Source organism: Stenella coeruleoalba (genome assembly GCF_951394435.1).
Source record: "Stenella coeruleoalba genome assembly, chromosome: 15".
Lineage (NCBI taxonomy): Eukaryota > Metazoa > Chordata > Mammalia > Artiodactyla > Delphinidae > Stenella > Stenella coeruleoalba.
In genome coordinates this window covers 79,037,335-79,051,707 of record NC_137161.1, presented here as the reverse complement: position 1 = coordinate 79,051,707, position 14,373 = coordinate 79,037,335, and the positions used below count along the sequence as shown (strand labels likewise).

At 46.4% G+C, this 14,373-nt stretch overlaps 1 protein-coding gene across 5 annotated transcripts in view; it reads right to left on the bottom strand.

Annotated features, from left to right (window-relative positions):
* Positions 1–13,890, bottom strand: part of TRIM50 (tripartite motif containing 50) — a 60,104-nt gene extending 46,214 nt beyond the window's left edge. For 2 of the 5 annotated variants that reach the window (XM_079946142.1, XM_079946147.1), the window contains exons 1-2: positions 13,796–13,888; positions 12,303–12,503 (exon numbers count right to left, since the gene is read on the bottom strand). The gene's annotated coding sequence lies outside the window, so the exon portion shown is untranslated. Of the gene's footprint in view, positions 1–12,302; positions 12,504–13,130; positions 13,260–13,795 lie in introns of those variants that run through there. The other 3 variants (XM_079946143.1, XM_079946144.1, XM_079946145.1) reach the window with 3 other exon arrangements.
* Between the last annotated feature and the right edge of the window lie 483 nt (positions 13,891–14,373).

Sequence of the window (14,373 nt, the reverse complement as noted above, 5' to 3'; positions counted from 1 at the left end):
GGCAGATGAGGGAACCTTGAGGCACAGGCAGAAATGGGGGCAGGTTGTCATCCAGAGAAAGTGATGCCTTGGATCTATGCAAAGTGGGGTTTGAAACAGAGACTCCAACTAAAGCTGGGACTGTCTGGGGCTAGACCTTCAGTGAAATAATGTGCAAAAATGAAAGGAAAAAAAAAAACACAAGACCTTTAGGCACAAAAGGACAAGAAGGAAATTTGTCTGTCTCAGCGTGGCTGGTAGAATTTTTTAAATGCCTCCTGAGAGTTTGTGAACCAAGAGCCAGTGCTCACACAGGTCTTAGATTCAACGTGACTCCACCTGTTAACCTATAACTGAGCGATTAACATAAATATTGGTCCCAGGCTTAGTAATATCTGTGGGTTACTTAACAGAAACAAATACAAAACTTGCTCTAAAAGAACAGGTCCTCAACTGAGGTCACACAGCACTCCCACAGATAAAGCCCTGATGAAGATGAGTTGATAGTGCGCAGAAGAAAACTCAACCCCAGTCAAAAGTCTGGAGATACAAAAACAGCAAGATTAAGCACCCAAAACCAATCTAGACTAGATAGATAGATAGATAGATAGATAAACCAAGATAGACTATAAATATGTTTTTATTTTTATTTATTTATTTATTTGGCTGTGCCACAGAGCATGCGGGATCTTAGTTCCCCCACCAGGGATCGAACCCGTGCCCCCTGGAGTGGAAGCATGGAATCTTAACCACTGGACCACCAGGGAAGTCCAAAATAAGTATGTTTAAAATGATAAAGAAAGTAGTAAAAAAAAAAACATGAGAGAAAAATGACACAAATACAGAGGTACAGCATCACTTTCTTAATTTTATAAAATTCCACTTTCCTCCATGTGATTTTGCAGCTGCAGCTCCTATCATCAAGAAGCGGAGTCTTTTCCTCCACCCTGTTAATCTAGGCTGCGGTTGCAACTTCATTTGACCAATAAAATGTGGTGGAAGTGATGCTGGTTCTGAGCTTTGGCCTCAAGAGGCCTTGGGCACTTCCGTTCATTCTCTTAAAACCCTTAATGAATAAACCCAGAGTAGCCTGCTGGAAGATGAGGGACAGTGTGGAGCAAAGAAGTGCCATCCCAACTGAGGCCATCCCAGACCAGCCAGTCCTTAACTGACCACATATGCATGAGTGAGCTCAGCCAAGACCATAAGAACCACCCAACTGAGCCTAGCCTAAATTGGTGATACACAGAATCATGAGCTGAATAAATGGTTGTTATTTTAAGCTAGTGCATTTGGGGATGATTTGTTATACAACAAAAACTTACTGATCCAGAGAGTGTAAGAGACATGAATAGAATGAGGAGGTCTGACACACATCTAACAGGAGTTCCATGGGGAAGAGAATAGGCAGATGGTGGAGACAACATATTCGAAGAGATAGTGTCTACAAAATGCCAGTTTTTGTGAAAAATATAAATCCTCAGTTTCAGAAAGCACTGGTTCCAGTAAGACGAATAAATTCAGAACTATATACATCCCTGTGAAACTGCCAAATACCATAAAGAAGATCTTAAAAGCAACCAGAGAGAAAAGACAGATACCTTCAAAGGAATGACAATGACACTGCCAGGAGATTGCTAATGGCAACATTAGAAGCCTGAAGACTGTGTTAAAGAGCATCTTCATGGACTTCCCCGGTGGCGCAGTGGTTAAGAATCCACCTGCTGACGAAGGGGAGACGGGTTTGAGCCCTGGTCCGGGAAGATCCCACATGCCATGGAGCAACTAAGCCGTGTGCCACAACTACTGAGCCTGTGCTCTAGAGCCTGCGTGCCACAACTACTGAAGCCCGCGCTCCTAGAGCCCGTGCTCCACAACAAGAGAAGCCACCACAATGAGAAGCCTGCACACCGCAACGAGGAGTAGCCCCCGCTCACCGCAACTAGAGAAAGCCCACACGCAGCAACGAACACCCAACGCAGCCAAAAATGAATAATTAATTAATTTTAAAAAAGAGTATCTTCAAGTTGCTTCAAGAGAAAATAAGAGTGTATCTAGAAATTCTTTAGCTAAATTATTATTGAAGAGCAAGGATAAAAATAAGATTATTTTTTGTAAAGATTGAGAGATTTTACTACTAACAGACTTTTTATGGACTGACTATATATCTATATAAAAGTATGTGTCCTATATATCCTTTGTATTGTACACATATCTCCTATATATGGTATATATTATAACCCAGGAAGAAGTGGTGTTAAGAAAGCAGCAACGATAAACAAAAATACAAATAAAAGTGAGCGAATGTGAGTAAATCTAATGATAACAACAGTAACCAATTTGGGGGTATAAAAAGATGTAATTAAAGTATTGGGCCCCAATGGTGACTAAGTTCCTGTATTAGTTAAAAGGGTAGACATATGCTGCAGACATTGTTAGTTCAAGTATACAAATTAAAAATTTAAGGGTAACCTACAAAGGGAATGAAATAGGATGTATAACTTCCAAAGTAATATGTGGAGCAGGGAGTGGGAAGAAAAGAATACAGAAAATGTAACCAAGCTAATGGAAAACAATAAAGGAGAAAAGGAAATAAAGGAAAAGGAAGATAAATAACACAGTCCAAAATATATAACTGATCACAAAAAATAATAAATAATAAATGGACAAAATGTATAGATTAAAGGAGCATGTCAAATGAAATAATTAAACCAAAGCAAAAAACATAAATATCAGAATACAGGAATACTGGAAGTAATGGGATAGGAAATATTTATTAGGCAAATTTTAATCCAAAGAGTGGTATATCCATATTAATATTAATAAAACACTTTCTGTTTCCAGATAAGACGGCCTATAATATGGAGCAGCATTCTCCACCCCAGCTCCCCCATAAAATAAAGCAGCAAAATGTGAACAGACCATATTTGAAGAAATACTGGCTGGACACTTTCCAAACTTGGCAAAAGACATAAGCCTACAAATTCAATAAGCTCAGTAAGCTACAAATAGGATAAACCCAAAGAGATTCACAACCAGACACATTCTGATTAAACTGCTGAAAACAAAAGGCAGGGAAGAAATTATGAAAGAAGCCAGAAAAAAACATTCATTTTTAAAGAATAACAATTCAAATGACTGTGGATTTCTCATTAGAAACTATGGGGGCCAGAAGGATGTAGAACGACATTTTTAAAGTGTGGAAAGAAAAGAACTGTCAACCCATATTCTGTATCCAGTGAGAATATCCTTCAGGAATTAGGGTGAAATGAAGACATTTTCAGATGAAGGAAAACTAAAAGAATTCATTCCCAGCATACCTACTCAAAAAGAAATACTAAAGGAAGTTTTTCAGACAGAAGGGAAATAGTGCCAGAAGGAAACTGAAATATCAAGATTGGGAAAAGCGACAGAAATGGTAAACATCTGGGCAAATGCAACAAACTATTCTTAAGTTTTTACAACTATGATGGTTGAAAGCAAAAATTATGACATTATTTGGTGGGATTTCCAATGTATGTCAATGTGATATATGACAACCATTATGTAAATGGGGAGGTTAAAAGGACATATACTGTGGAAAGTTTTCTACATTCCACTTGAAGTGGTAAAATATTGATGCTAAGTAGACTTGAAAAGTTAAGTATGTATATTGTGCTCCCTAGAGCACACTTGAAAACGATACAAAAAGATAATAGTCAAAAACACAATAGATAAATTAAAATGAAATACTAAAAAACATTAAAATAACCTAAAAGAAGGCAGGAAAGGGGAAATAGAGAGACAAGAAAAAAACAAAATTAATAAAATAGTAGATCTAAATCCAAAGAGATCAGTAATGACATTAAAAACAAAACAAGACTGGGACTTCCCTGGTGGTCCAGTAGCTAAGACTCTATGCTCCCAATGCAGGGGACCCGGGTTTGATCCCTGGTCAGGGAACTAGATCCCATGTGCCGCAACTAAGAGTTTGCATGCCACAGCTAAGGATCCCGCATACCGCGACTAAAGACCTTGCATGCCGCAACTAAAAGATCCCACACGTGGCAACGAAGATCCCGCATGCTTCAACTAAGACCCAGCGCAGCCAAATAAGTAAATATTTTTAAAAATAATAATAAAAATATAAAAGAAATAGTTTATAAGTTAAAAAAAAAGACCTAACTATAATGCCGTCTACAAGAATCTTACTTCAAATATAATGATATAAATAGGCAAAAAGTAGAAGAATGGAAAAAGATTTACCATGAAGAAAACATTCAAAAGAAAGCTGGAGTGGCTGTATTAATTATTATTATATAGCCAGACAAAGTATTTAGAGCAAAGGATTACAAGGGTCAATTTACCAAGAAGACATAGCAATCCAAAAAGTGTATGCACCCAAAAATAGAGCTTCAAAATACATGGAGCAAAGGCTGTCAGAAATGAAAGGAGAAATAAACAAATTCACAATTATCGTTAGCAGTTTTCTCTCAGAAAGTAATAGTACTGGTAGACAGAAAATCAGAAAGGCTATTGAAGAAGTGAACAATACCATCAACCAACTGGATCTAATTGACATTTATAAAACACTCTACCCAACAATGGTAGAATACACATTCTTTTCAGGTGCCTGTGGAATATTCACCAGGATAGACTATACCCAGGGTAGTAAAACTAACCTTTACAAATATAAAAGAAATGAAACCATACAAAATATAATCATAGTGCACTTAAACTAGATGTCAATTACAAAACAATAACAGGAAATTATTCAAACACTTGGAAATAAAACAGCATACTTCTGAATAATCCATGGGTTTGAAGTCCCCAATTTCTTCTATTACTCTGATATCAAAGTCAAAGTCATACAAGAAAAGAAAACTGCAAACTAATATCTTTTATGAATACAAATGAAAAAATTCTCAATAAAATACAAGCAAACTGAATCTAGCAGCATATGAAAAAGATTATACACCATGACCAAGTGGGATTTATCCTAGAAATGCAAGAGAGGTTCAGCAAACAAAAATCAGTCAAAATAACTCAAAATGTAAGAACTAAAATGATAAGAAAACATGGATAAGACGTCCCTGGTGGTCCAGTGGTTAAGAATCCACCTTCCAATGCTGGGGATGCAGGTTCGATCCCTGATTAGGGGAGTAAGATCCCACATGCTGCAGGGCAACTAAGCCTGCGCCACAATTAGAGAGACTGCACGCCACAACTACTGAGCTCGTGCACTATGGAATCTGTGTGCCACAACTAGAGAGCCTGCATGCTGCAACTACTGAGCCTGCATGCTTTGGAGCCCGAGCGCCACAACTAGAGAGAAGCCCGTGTGCTGCAATGAAGATCCCGTGTGCCACAACTAAGACCTGACACAGCCAAATAAATAAATATTTAAAAAAAAAACATGGATAAATCTTCACGACCTTGTATTTGGCAATGGTTTCTAAGAATGACACCGAGGGCTTCCCTGGTGGCGCAGTGGTTGAGAGTCCGCCTGCCGATGCAGGGGACACGGGTTCGTGCCCCGGTCCGGGAAGATCCCACATGCCGCGGAGCGGCTGGGCCCGTGAGCCACGGCCGCTGAGCCTGCGCGTCCGGAGCCTGTGCTCCGCAACGGGAGAGGCCACAACAGTGAGAGGCCCACGTACCACAAAAAAAAAAGAATGACACCGAAAGCATGAGCAACAAAAGAAAAAAAAAATAGATAAATTGGACTTTATCAAAATTAAAGACTTTTGTGCTTCAAAGGGTACCATCAAGAAAGTGAAAAGATAACCAACAGAATGGGAGAAAATATTTACAAGTCATATCTCTGATAAAGGACTAGTATCAGGAATATATAAAGGACTCTAGGGAATTCTCTGGCGGTCCAGTGGTTAGGACTTGGCGCTTTCACGGCTGTGGCCCGGGTTCAGTCCCTGGTCAGGGAACTAACATCCTGCAAGCCACACAGCACGGCCAAAAAAAAAAAAAAAACTCTAAAAACTCAGCAATAACTAAACCAACAACCCAATTAAAAATAGGCAAAGGATGGGGACTTCCCTGGTGGTCCAGTAGATAAGACTCCACGCTCCCAATGCAGGGGTACTGGGTTTGATCCCTGGTCAGGGAGCTAGATTCCACATGCTGCAACTAAGAGTTCGCATGCTGCAACTAACAAGCCCACATGCTGCAACTAAGAAGCCCGCATGCTGCAACTAAAAAGATCCTGCATGCCTTGATCCCGCAACTAAAGATCCCGCATGCCGCAACAAAGATCCCATGTGCCGCAACTAAGACCCAGCACAGCCAAAATAAATAAATAAATAAATAAATATTTTTTAAAAATTCAAAAAAAAATAGGCAAAGGATCTAGATGGATATTTCTCCAAGAAGACATACAAATGGCCAATAAGCACATGACAATATGTTCAACATCATTAGTCATAAGGGAAATGCAAACCAAAACCACAAAACTGCTTCATACCAGTTAGGATGGCTATGATTTTTTTTTAAAGAAAGAACGAAAATAATAATAAAAGGCTGTGGAGAAATTGGACCCTCATATATGTCTGTATGGGAATGTAAAATGGGGCAGCTTCTGTGGTAACAGTTAAACATAGAGTTACCCTGTGATCTGGAAATTCCACTCTTAGGTGTATTACCAAGAGAATTGAAAACATGTTCACACAAAAATGTGTACATAAATATTTATAGCAACATTATTCATAATAGCCAAAAATTAGAGACAAAACTGATGCCTGAAGAAACAGAAAGGCTAATAGACCTATAACAATGAAATAAATTGAACTGGTAGTTTCACAGCTTCAAAAATAGAACACTAGGTTTAGGGGACTCTAGGTGCGTTCTTACAGATATTCATGGAACATAAAATACAAATCATGAACAAAATATTCTGGAGGAGAGAAAAAGATGGGATGCTTACTGACTCTTTTTATAAGGCTGTTATATTATTGAACTCAAGTGAAAGCCTTTCTCTGTTCATTTTTCTTCATTCTTTTTTTATCTGTGCTCTTCAGACCGCTTAATCTCTAATCTATCTTCAAGTTCACTAATTCTCCTTACAGAGCAAATCTACTGTTGTGCTTCTCTACTGAACTTTTCGTTTTAGATATGGTACTTTTCAACTTCGGAATTTCCATTTAGTTCTTTTTATAATTTCTATCTCTTTTTTTGTTTTGTTTTTGCGGTACGCAGACCTCTCGTGGCCTCTCCTGCTGCAGAGCACAGGCTCCGGACGCGCAGGCTCAGCGGCCATGGCTCATGGGCCCAGCTGCTCCGCGGCATGTGGGATGTTCCCGGACCGGGGCACGAACCCATGTCCCCTGCATCGGCAGGCGGACTCTCAACCACTGCGCCACCAGGGAAGCCCCTATAATTTCTATCTCTTTATTGATATTCTCTATTTGATGCAGCTTTCCCATCATAGCTTCCTTTACTTCTTTTATCATGGTTTCCTTTAGTTCTTTGAACATATTTATAATGGCTACTTTGAAGTTTTGTCTGTTAAATCCAACATCTGGTCATTCTCATAGGCAGTTTCCATTACTTGCCTTTTTCCTGTGTATGAGTCATACTTTCCCATTTCTTTGTATGTCTCATATTTTTTGTTGGAAACTGGACATTTTAGATAATATACTGTAGCAACTCAGTATGGTGTCCCTCCCCTGGGGCATTGTTGTTATCTGCTTATTTATTGGTTTAGTGACTTGGTGGATTATTGAGTAAAGTCTATTCTACCCTCTCCCCTTAATGTGTAGCCTCTGATGTCGCTCCTCGGAGAGCGCAGGCTTGGTGGTTGTGGCCACAGTCACCCTGGAATGACAGTGGTTTTGGCAGGGCTCTCTTTGAGTCTCTCTTTCCCTGACCAAACACATCTGTTAAGCGCCACTAATTGCTAGTTAGTTGCACCACTGTTTTCATCAGCCCTGTGGCATATATTGTTCCCAGGCTAATCCAATCAAATCTAGACTCCTTTGAAGGGACGGTTCCTGAGGTCAGTGTTTGAGATCTGTTTTGACCTCAGAAGGGCTCCTTACAGCTGTCTCTTTCCCTGGTTCTCTCTGACAAACTAACTAGCCTACATCTCCAATGAATCTACCAGCCTCCTCCCAACTGCCTGCCACCACAGCCTCCAGTGTTTCTGAGGGCACCTCTGGGCTTGAACTTCTCCACACTTTGCTGCAAATGAAGTCGATTCCTTTGAGAAGAGATTGTGAGCTCTCTGTTCTACAGCCTGCCTCTCCCTCTGGGCAAAATCTCTGTGTCATGACTCTGGAGCTGGGACTAGGGACAAGGGTGTGCTTCTCTCTGAATGGTACCCCTCCTTTAGGAGCTGAGTGCTCGGTGGAGGAGAAAGGCTATAGCCTCAGGCCTTCTTGGCTTGCCTCTCGCAGGATGGAACCTCTTCCTAGAAAGCCAGGGCAAGGGGATGGGGGCCCAGTGTTCTGAGTGGTGCCACGCCCCTGGTAGAGTGGGTGCTGGGCAGAATAGGGAGCCCCCATTTCTCGGCAACACTTACAATGCCTCAGCAGCAAGTAGCTGGGGGCAGGCTGACAAATGCTGACTTCCTGCGTGTTCTGGGAAGATGACCCCTGCCTTGGAGCTGAAGGGAAGGGACCTCTGTGTGCTGGGCTGCAGCAGCCTAGAGGGGAATTTCCATCCTGCTGAGCTGGGGGTGGGGATGGGGCAGGATCTTGTTCAAATACCACGGACTCTGTTCTTACCAAGTTTTAGTAGAGTTTCTTGTATGTTTCTTCATTTGTTCTAAGCCTTCAGGACCATTTCCAAAGGGTGCCTGAGTGCTGTGACGAGCAAAGGCCTCCTGCCACCCACAGTGGACAGGTAGCACGAGGGAGACTTATTCCTTTACTGTTTTAAGCCACTGAGCGCAGGGAGTTTTTGTTACCACAGCAGATCTAGCTTAGCGGTTCTCAAGTTTGGGCATGCGTTAGAATCCCCCAGAGGGCTTGCTAAAATACAGAGTGCTGCATCTCACTGCCCTGAGTTTCTGATTCAGCAAATCTGGGTTGGTTCCAGAGAATTCACATGTTTAATGAGTTCCCAGGTAAAGGTGATGCTGCTGATATGGGACCATACTTTGAGAACTACTGCTCCAGCCATCCTTTCTGATATCTGGGGATAAATAATAGTACAGTAGTGTTTACCTTGCTACAGAGTTGGTAAGGATCATTGCATTAACATCTGTAAAGCATTTAGAATAGTGTCTGGCATCCAAACAGCCTTAGCATTATTATTAACATGTCCCAAGGTTTTTTTTTCAATATAAGGATATTCTCAGGTGTTAAAAATTTTAATACTATTTGGCCTTTTACTGGAATAACCCAGATGACTAGACTTTCCAGCATTTTCAGCTGTCTCTTTTTATTACTTCTTGATCCGCTTATAGCCAGACCAATTGCTGAGGAAAGATAGTCATCCAGGCAGGATTGTTAACTAGGCCCCATAATCTCGCCTGCTTTTCTAAATTGGTGTGCTGGCCCCTGCAGACCTAAAGGCAGCTCTGTTCCTCTCCCTGCTGGGCTTTGTGGCTGCTGTTACCCTCTGTTCCCATCAGGGCTAGACTAGGGGTGGGCCAGTAGCACCCACTACAAGACCCCAAACTAAACCAAGTCAGGAAGGAGGGGAGGTCAGTGTTTCTGCTGCTTCTTCCACGCCCTTTTCCAGTTGCGTAAGGAATCAGGAGGTTATCTGTTGTCTAGGAGGCTGTGGCCCAAGAGGAAAAGGCAAGGGCAGGTACCTTTGAACTCATAAGAGGGAAAGAATGCTGGGGCTGCCATAGGACAAATTATGATACTTCATACTTGGATGCATAATGTCCTGTCATAATCCTCCCAACGTTCCCTGTGAGGACCTCGGGTCAGGCACTGATAGTGACAGCAGCCAACAGCCTGTGCCATGTGCCATTAGCTCATTTAATCCTCCCAAGAGCAAAGCAGGCATCATTATTACCCTCACTTTACAGATGGGGAAGCTACAGCACAGAGCAGTTAAGTATTTTGTCCAGGGTCATACAGCTAGTTGAGAGTCAGAGCCAGAATTTGAACCCGGGTGCTTCTAGAGTTTCCACTCTTAACCCTGTTGCTGTGGCACTGGGGTGTAAGTGCCATGTGGACAGGACCTCGGCCTGTCGTGCCCCCTGCTGTACCCCAACCCTGGAAGTGTGCCTTCCCCGTAAGAGGTACTCCATCAACACTGGTAGAGTGGATGAGAGAATTCCCGATTTGGAGCTGGTCAGTGGAGACTGTCTGATGGATATGTGCTCATCAAGCATTTGTTGCACCGTGAGGCTCAGAGAAGAGGAACTCCTCTGAGGTCTCCTAGGGCGCCCTGTGGCCGGAACCACTGCCCTGGTCTAATTAGACGAATTAACGAATTAAGTGCCTGCGGTCTCTGCCAGAGTGAGAGCCTTTCCCCTCAGCCCCCAGGGCATGGCCGGGTCCTGCCGGGCAGAGGCTGCTGCCCAGGAAGAAGGGTGTGGCTCCAGGGGGGCGGGGCGCCAGGGAGGCAGGGCCCAGTGAGGAGAGGGGGAGGGGGAGGGGAGGGTACCCGGCCACCACCCTGGTCTGGTCGAGGCCCGTCGCCCACATCTTGGACATCACAGGAGAGAGACGCTGAAGGTAGCTCTGTGGCAATACTGAGCTTGGACACAGGAAAGAATTTGGGGTTTTCCCCTGTGACCTAGACCATGGGCTGTGGTGAGACAGACCCCAGTTCAAATCTCAGCTTCTGCTTCCTCCTGTGTGAAAACACTGGTAATAACCTGCGGGGAAGGTTCTTTGTGCAAACTGATGAACATGATCACAAACAGCACTCGGCAGGCCCTTCCCCCATTGGCTCCCCCCAGACCTGAGCCCAGGCCTCATCCCTGAGAAGGCAGCCTCTCCCTGCCCCCAGCCCCGCGGGAGGGGGTTTCCCAAAGAGAGGCTGGGAGGCTGGGAGGGTGTGATCATGCCTCAGATAGGTCACTTTGCTGGAAAACTGGCTTGCTGAGCAGGAACGGTAGAGGGGCGGCAGGGGGGAGAGGGCCCCGCCCCGTGTCGTGCCTCCCACCCCCCAGGGCTCCAGTCTAGTGGTGGGGGGCGCATCAGAGCGGGGCGGCCTGGGCTTAAGGCAGGTGCAGTGGGCCCCAGAACTGTGGGGTCTTGTTTAAAAATGCAGTGTCCCCCTCCCCCCCACACACACACAGAGTCCATGCCCGGGAGTCTCCACCAATTGCTCTGATGCAGACCTCAGACTGCCCTTTGCGGTGCACTGGCTGAGGGGTCTCACCCGATATCCAACCCTGCTTCAGGGTTGCCCTGAGTCCCTCCTTCCCCTTGTGCCTGTTTCATCTGGTGTCAGGTAGTGGAAAGCCTCATGGTGATCTCGGATGCTTATTTGGGGTCTCCAGCCTAAGTCCCCCGCCCACTGGCCCCAAGCCTTATTCCTCACCCACTGCTGGGCTATGACCCTTTCCCCACCTTGACCTGGCCGAGGACGTGTGCTGTCCCCTCTGTGGCTAGCCTGAGTCAGCAGTCTTGGCCTGGTGGGCAGAGCTTCGGGGGGCCTACCGAGCAAACCCTCCATCTGGGGCATCCCCTCTGTGGAGGTGAGGGGCCAGCAGCAAGCCTGATGCCCGGCGGGGAGGAGGAGGTGGAAACTTTGTCCCAATGACCAGAGGGCGGAGGGCTTGGCGGGGCCAGCTCTGTTCCATGCACAAGCATGTGCAGGATGCCGTGGGGCTATTTTTACTCCTGTCAAGGAGACAGTGTGATTTATGGGAAGCCTGGTCCCCTTCAGGGCTGTGTTATAAATACACCTGGCCCCATGCTCTTGTTCACTGGGAGGGGAAACTCAGGCCCCGGCCTCTCTCCTGCCTCCCTCCCTGCCTCACTGGGCTGTGTCCATACGTGGCCTTTTTGGGGGCGTCCTTCCCCTATGCAGCTGTCCCCCTGTGGTGGCCCAGCTCTCCTCAGTCACCAGGGCCTCAGTGTGAGTTTTTCAGATGCTTTTAGGAGTGACGGTTATCTGCGAACTGCCTTTGATGAAGGGAAGAGGAGAGAGGCTTCAAATCTGGGGTTCACACTTCCTTCAAGGGCCGGATATAGGTAATAGGAAGGGGAAAGGGGCACAGGTAGGAGGCTTAAGAAAAACTCTGCCTCTCTCCCAAGATGTACCCATCTGCCCAGAGTCCCCGCCTGGAAGGTGGCAGGCCAGCTGGAGAGGGGCCTCTCTGGGCCCAGGACTGGTCCCTGCCCACCCGCTTCCTTCAGCTGCAGAAGGGCAGACAGCCCTGGTGTGGGAAACGGGGGCTGGTCTGGTCTACTCACCGGCTGTGTGTTCTTCCGCAAGTCCTTTAACTTCTCTGACCCTCAAGTGTTTCTTCTGGAAATGGACGCAAAGATGCCTGCCTTCTGGATCGATGTGTGTGACATGCAGGCCAGGCTGGGCTGACAAGGGAGATATGCAGGCAGGCAGCCCAGCCTGTGTCTGACATCATCCCCTTCCTCTGAGGAACCCTGGTCCCTCATCTGCAGGGGCACAAGGGCAACACTGATCAGAGAACCCCCCTCCTCTGTCCTGCCTGGAGGAGGGAGAGGAGGTAGGGCTGCTTCTCCATGAGCCCCTGGGGCTCAGTTCCTTCACTCTTGGGAGGCAGGGATCATTCAATGCAACATCCAGTCCAGACAAGTGGATGTTCAAACCTGGCCAGGACTGGTCCTCTTGTAGAGGCTAAGAGCTATAAGCGGGGGCTTCCCTGGTGGCTCAGTGGTTAAGAACCCCTCTGCCAATACAGGGCACATGGTTCGATCCCTGCTCCGGGAAGATCCCACATGCCACGGAGCAACTAAGCCCGTGCGCCACAGCTACTGAGCCTGCGCTCTAGAGCCTGCGAGCCACAACTACTGAGCCCACCTGCCACAACTACTGAAGTCTGCGCACCTACAGCCCGTGCTCCGCAACGAGAAGCCACCACAATGAGAAGCCTGCGTACCGCACCGCAATGAAGACCCGACACAGCCAAAAATAAATAAATAAAATAAATTTATAAAAAAAAAAAAAGAGCTATAAGGGGCCTCAGAGTTCATCTAACAGTACCAGTCGGATGTCAGATATTGCCCCAATAATGCTGCGGAACAAACCACTCAAGTGTTTACTTGCTTACGCTTCTGCCGGGCAGCTGGGCTTGGCTGTAAGCCCGGTTGGGTCCCGCATTCTCCATGGATCTCTCAACCTCTTAGCTCAGGTGGGCTGGCCAGGGCATGCGCTTCCTATAGGGCTAAGACAGGAAGCCCAGGGGGGCAAGCACTTCTCAAACCTCCTGTTCACCTCGTGTCTGCCTACCTTGCATTGGCCAAATCAAGTCACGTGGCCAAGCCCAACCTAAATGGGGTGGGGACACACTGCTCCCCTGGAAGGGCGTCAGAGGGGAGGGAGTGACTGCTGCTGACTGATAATCTAATGAACTGACTTTCCAGCTCTGCACTGCATGACGGTCGGGGGTTTCTGGACGTACTTTGGGGCAGCGAGAGGGAGAAGGGGCAGCTTGGGTGCAACATCTCCCACCCGGCTCCATCCAGAGCCGTGAAGAGCCTTGCAGGTGGGGAGTCGGGGAGGCGCTTAGTTATTCATGTGCTTCATTCACTCTTGTGCATTTCTGAGTCACGTCCTTTGGTCAGCCTTGGGGAGGCCAGGATTTGTTACTTTGTTACGGAGGCAAAGAGAAAGAGGGAACACAGGGGCCCCTCTGACGCTCAAACATACGATCTCGCCGTCTTGAAAATGAGTGAACTTAACGCCAGTGTCTCCCGCTGTAACTTACCGGGGTCCAGGCTTGGTGAACTATCCGTTTTCTGTAGAGATTATCATGAGGAAAACGGTCCCATCGAGAAGAAGGGGAGGGGTCTTCCACTTCCTGGACCCTGGGAATCATGGGAGAGGAAGTGACGAGTTGGGCTTCCGGGTTTGGGCGTCCCCACCTGGGCTTCTGCCGGGAGGGGCAGTTGCGAGGGATAAACGGAGAGGGGCGCCGCAGGCAGTGTTGTCTTGCGCTGCCACCCGTGGGGACTCAGCCACGTCAAAGCAGACACGGTGGCCGGCGTGGTCGGGCCGGGGAAGCCCGGGACGCAGAGCTCTCCGAGGCCTTCACGTGGGTCCTACAGGAGGAGCCCCTGGGTTAAAAGCCAGCGGGTCAGCCGCGAGGGCAGCCCACAGGCACCAGCAGGCGCCAGCCCAGCTCGTGGGCAAGCAGGAAGCTGGACGCTTCGCCCTTTCCCCATATCCAGGCCACCCTCTTTGTTACCCTCTTTGTTACAGAGAAGAGACGTGTGGAAAGTGTGGCTCTCAGAGAGACAGAGTTTGTTCTAATCTATGAGAGACTAAGAGCCACTTAAACGGGCT